We start from the raw sequence: 5,437 nt of genomic DNA, 5'->3' as shown, positions 1-5,437 counted from the left end.
ACGGGAAACCCCCCAAAATGTGGATCCAGGGTTTTTTGGAAATCCCAATTGGGGGGGGGGGGGAGACCAATAGACCCAAACTGGAAAATGCTGTTAAAAAAATACCAGCCTGATCCTGGGGCTGGTTTGGCTTCTCTTGTAGCATGGTTTAAACCGAGCAGCAGGAGAAGGCAGCACAGAGCTGTGTCAGCTGGGAGCTCTTAAATCCCCACCGACCCAGCTGATTTTGGGCTGGCTTCTCTTGCAGCCTGGTTTACGGAGAAGCCAGCCACAGCCAAGGTGGTGGGTAGCTCACAGCTCCCTGCCATCCCGGCTGATCCTCAGGCCGACTTCTGCAGTCCCTTTAAAGTTTAAAGGGACTGCATAAGTCTGCCTGACAAACAGCTGAAAGGTGGGAGCAATCTGCTCCTGCCTCTCCACTGTTTTCAGATCTACCCAAATTTATTTAGGGTAGGTAACAGCATTTCAAATAGAAGAAGAAGAAGAGGAAGAGGGGGAGATTGGATTTATACCCCACCCTTCACTACCCAAAGGTGTCTCAGAGCAGCTTACAAACTCCTTTCCCTTCCCCTCCCCACAACAGACACCCTGTGAGGTAGGTGGGGCTGAGAGAACTCTTGACAGAAACTGCTCTTTTTCAAGAACAGATGTGCCAGAGTTATGGCTTGCCCAAGGTCATCCAGCCAGGTGAAAGTGGAGGAGTTGGGAATCAAACCCAGTTCTCCCAGATAAGAGTCTGCGCACTTAACCACAACACCAAAAAAGATTTAAAACACAATAATATAAATTAAAATGGTGGTCACATCCCAAGAATATAGTTAGCTGGTTGTGAGAGATTCCCTGGCCCATTGATAACGGGTGAATAATAGTCAGCTGTTAATAGATGGGTGACAAGAACCTCAGGGAGGCCATACATGGACGGCCGCTGACTTAGCCAAAGGCCTGGCAGAACAGCTTCATCTTACAGGCCCTGCAGAATTGAAGAAGATCCTGCAAGGCCCTGATCTCAATGGGGAGCATGTTCCACCAGGCAGGGGCCAGCGAGGAAAAAGGCATGGCCCTGGTCGAGGCAAGACAAACATCCTTTGGGCCAGGGACCACCAGGAGATGTTGGTCTATAGTGTAAAGCTCTTTGAGGCGTATATAGGAAGAGGTAGTCCCTCAGATATGTTGGACCCAGGCGGCATATGGCTTAAAAGGTTATTACCAACACCTTGAAGCGAATCCGGAATTCAATGGACAGCCAATGCAGTTGACAGAACACCTGCTGAATGTAAGCCCACACAGGCAGTGGGGTCAGCAAGCAGTGGGGTCAGCTGTAATTCCCAGGTTAGCCTTAAGGGTAAGCCTGTGTAGAGCAAATTGCAGTAATCAAGCCTGGAAGTGACCATTGCATGGGTCACTGTAGCTAAAACCTGGGGAGAGAGATAAGGTCTCAGTAACCTAATCTGCCTAAGATGGAAAAGGGCAGACTTGATGACTGTGTTAACCTGGGCTTCCATACCCCCAGGTTCCTCACTTTCTGGGCCGACACCAAAGGTGCCCCTTCCAGAGTGGGGAGCCCAATACCCACATCCATCCCCCTCTCAGCTCAGGTACAGGACCTCTGTCTTCAATGGATTAAGCTTCCACCAGTTCTGCCGCAACCACCCAGCCATGGCCTCCAAAGCCTCGGCCAAATTATCGGGGGCAGAGGATGGATGGCTGTCCAATAACAGAGCTGGATGTCATCTGCATATTGATGACAACCCAGCCCATACCTCCAAACTAACTGGGTGAGGGGATGCATATAGATGTTAAATAACATCGGTGAGAGGATTGCCACCCAGTGGATATTGCGGGGAGACCCTCTTGCCAAGCGCTACCCTCTGTCCCCAACTATGGAGAAAGGAGGAAAACCATTGCAAGGCAATCCCCCAAATTCCTACGTCAGCAAGGCAGTGGGTCAACAGGTCATAGTCGACCATATTGAACACTGCCATTAGATCTAAAAGCAACAGCAGTGCCAACCCACCCTGATCCACCCTGTGGAGGTCATTTGCCAGGCCTTTCGCTGAGGCAGCAGCATCCATGTATGGCCTTCCCTGAGTACTGTAACGTATTTATTTATTAAACTGGATTTACTAGGCCACCCTTCCCTAAAAATAGGGCTCAGGGCAGCTTACAACAGGGTAATACACATTCTTAATATAAACTAAATTAAAACAGTCCAGTAAATACAAGTAAAGACAGTAAATATACAATATATAAGATGGCAGAGAAACCCTAACTTCCCAGTCTCCCTGGGGAGAGGGGTTATGGGGGATGGGGAGTTATTTGAGAGTGCCAAAAGAAGTCCTGTCGCTGTTCTCAACTGAAGGCCTGGCAGAACATCTCTGCCTTGCATGCCCTGTGGAAAGGTAACAGCTCCCACAGGGCACAGATATCTTCCAGCGGAGGGTTCCACCAAGCAGGGGGCAGGGCTGAGAAAGCCGTGGCCCTAGTCGAGGACAGCCGGACTTCTCTCAGGCCGGGGACCACCAGGAAGTTCTTAATCCTGAGCGTAATGCTCTTCCAGGGGCATACTGGGAGAGGCTGTCCCAAAGATATGTAGGTCCCTGACCATTAAGGGCCTTAAAAGTCAAAACCAAAACCTTGAACCTGATCCGGTGCTCCACTGGAAGCCAATGCAGCTCACACAGCACTGATTGAATATGTGCTGTTCAGGGGGTCCCCATGAGGACCCACGTGGCTGCATTTTGGAACAACTGGAGCTTCCGGATCAGGTGCAAGGGCATGCCCACGTAGACTGAATTACAGTAGTCCAGGCTGGAGGTGACCATTGCATGGATTACCATGGCTAGGTTAGGGTGAGACAAATAAGGAGCCAACTGCCTAACCTGGCGAAGTTGGAAAAACGCCAGGTTGGCAACCTTCACAACATGGGCTTCCATGGATAAGGAGGAATCCAGAGTCATGCCCAGGCTCCTGATGGTCTGTCCTGGTGATGGAGGCATACCCGCAGCTGGTAACTAAATCAAGGATCCCCCACCCACCCAGCCACAGAAAGTCTGTCTTTCCTGGATTCACTTTCAGTCAACTCTGTTTTAATCATCTCACCATGGCCTCCAGACACTCAGCTAAGTCACCCATCAACAGATATAGCTGGGTGTCATCAGCACATTGATGGCATCGCAACCCGAAACTCCACACTAGCTGGGCAAGGGGGCGCATACAGATATTAAAGAGCATTGGGGAGAGAAGTGCCCCATGTGGGTATCTTGAGGACACTGTCCCTCCCAGCACCACCCTCTGTCCCCAAACATGGAGAAATGAGGTGAGCCATTGCAAGGCTGTCCCATGGATTCCAGTGTTGACAAGGCAGTGAGTCAGTAGATCGTAGTCGAAGATGTCAAACACTGCTGTAAGATCAAGTAATATCAGCAGTGCCGACCCACCTCAATCCAGTTGTCTGCGGAGATCATCTGTGAGGGCGACCAGTGCCGTCTCCATCCCGTGGCCAGGGTGGAAGCCTGACTGAAATGGGTTCTACACTGATATGTCCTTCAGAAATCTCTGGCGCTGTTCAGCTGCCGCTCTTTCAATTACCTTGCCCAGAAACAAAAGATTCAAGACTGGGCAGTAATTGGTCAGATCCATAGGCTCTGAGTTTGGTTTTTTCAAGAGCAAAATAACCATTGCCTCCTTCAGCCCCCCTAGGGAAGTCCCAGAACCCAGGAACAGATTACTGATGTCTTCAAGGGGGCCTCATAACCTCTTGCTGCTGGCCTTCACCAGCTTTGAGGGGCACAGATTCAAGAGGCAGGTGGGTCAGCCTAACAGCACCCAGAAATCTGTTGACATCAGTCTGGGAGAGCTGACTGAAGGTGCCCAAAACCAAATAGAGAGATGGCCAAGGGGCCTCCAGTTCATGTACTGTATCATACACACACACACACCGTGCCTTTAACCACAAATTAAGCTGGGTGCCGCATCGTGATAGGGCTATCAACTTGGCTAAATGTTCAATCTCTCAGATCAAGAGGCAACCAATTAGCTCTGGCAATAATTAGAGTGTATAAAGCCAAAACACTAACCAAAATTTCTTTTGGTATCCCTATATGGGTCTTAGCATTTACTAAGAAAGTGGAGGACATCCAAGCCTCATTTTTTAGACAAATTCTCAGTATGCCAAAATGCGTATCTTATTTTGCTCTTTGTTCTGAAGTGGGTCAGTCCCTGGTCAAAATGAAGGCTTGGATGGCTAAATTCTGGCTTAAAAATTATTTTAGAACTGATCCTGAAAGCCTTCTTATCTGAAAAGAGACCTCTATACCTCAAGTTGGTTAGTGGCTCTTACATCCAAACTCAACCAATTAGGGATGGTAGCTGATGACCTTTCTACATCTAACGAGTCATATACGTATGTAGTTGTATTAAACAGACTATTAGACTGGGAGAAACTTAAACTATGTCCAATTTATCTTTATACTTGCTCCCCAACCTCACTGGGTCTCGATATTCACTGCAATAAGATGCCCCATTATTTAATGGATTTAATTACTATGAACTACTGTAGGGCATTTATGCTGGCCATATTAAATGCATTCCCCTCTAAAGTCTTACAGAGGAGATATCATCAAGTACCCCTGAGTGAAAAACTGCTCCTGTGGAGTGAATACCCCTGACTCAATTCAGCATATATTGCTCCACTGCTCTCAGTATGATAATCTCTGTAAGGAACTATTTCGAAAGCTCTCCTTACTCTCTGACTATTCAACTAATCTTTCTTTTTGCCAGCGTTTATTGAGTGATACCAAGTGGGAGATTACTGAGGTCATAGCCAGTTTTTTGGCGGATATTCTTAAATCCAAACCTGATCAAGTATGATTGTATATGTAACTATTTACATATGTTAAATCCTTCTTTCCATCCTTATACTAATAGCCAAGTCGCCCCGTGAGTACGGATCGCTAAATCTGCGCTCAGAGGCGACCTGGGGGGAAGGGAGATTTTTGTGCACTCTTGGGGCAGTCCCCAGGGGTGCACAAAAATCCTAAAACTTGAAAAAACTTTCGGGGGGGTGTTTAAATCCCCCCGAAAGTGCAACAAGAGCGTTCCGTGCGCATGTGCACGGAACGCTCTACGAACGCCGCCGCCACTTGGAAGGCAAGCGGCAAGTGGCGAGCCGGGGGGGCTGACCGGCGAGGGCGAGCGGCAAAGCCGCCGCCGCTGGGCGGGCGGCCGCAGAGCAGGGAGGCGGGGGGGACAGCGAGGCCCAGGCGGCTGAGGCCTCCCGAGGCCTCGCTACGGAGGCGGGAAGGGGGAAAGGGGAGGAAACCGCCGGGGAGCAGGGCGGCAGCGGCGGGGGGACAGCAAGGCCCAGGCGGCTGAAGCCTCCCGAGGCCTCGCTACGAAGGCGGGGTGGGGGGGAAGAGCCAGGGGGACGGGGGGAAGG

At 49.9% G+C, this 5,437-nt stretch overlaps 1 protein-coding gene across 1 annotated transcript in view; it reads right to left on the bottom strand.

Moving 5' to 3' along the window:
• Positions 1-5,437, bottom strand: part of LOC107116335 (tripartite motif-containing protein 7-like) — a 46,256-nt gene that overhangs the window by 14,348 nt on the left and 26,471 nt on the right. The window lies entirely within an intron of this gene.

Source organism: Gekko japonicus, unplaced genomic scaffold (genome assembly GCF_001447785.1).
Source record: "Gekko japonicus isolate JY-2015 unplaced genomic scaffold, Gekko_japonicus_V1.1 scaffold3183, whole genome shotgun sequence".
Lineage (NCBI taxonomy): Eukaryota > Metazoa > Chordata > Lepidosauria > Squamata > Gekkonidae > Gekko > Gekko japonicus.
This window is presented reverse-complemented; position numbering and strand designations above follow the sequence as displayed.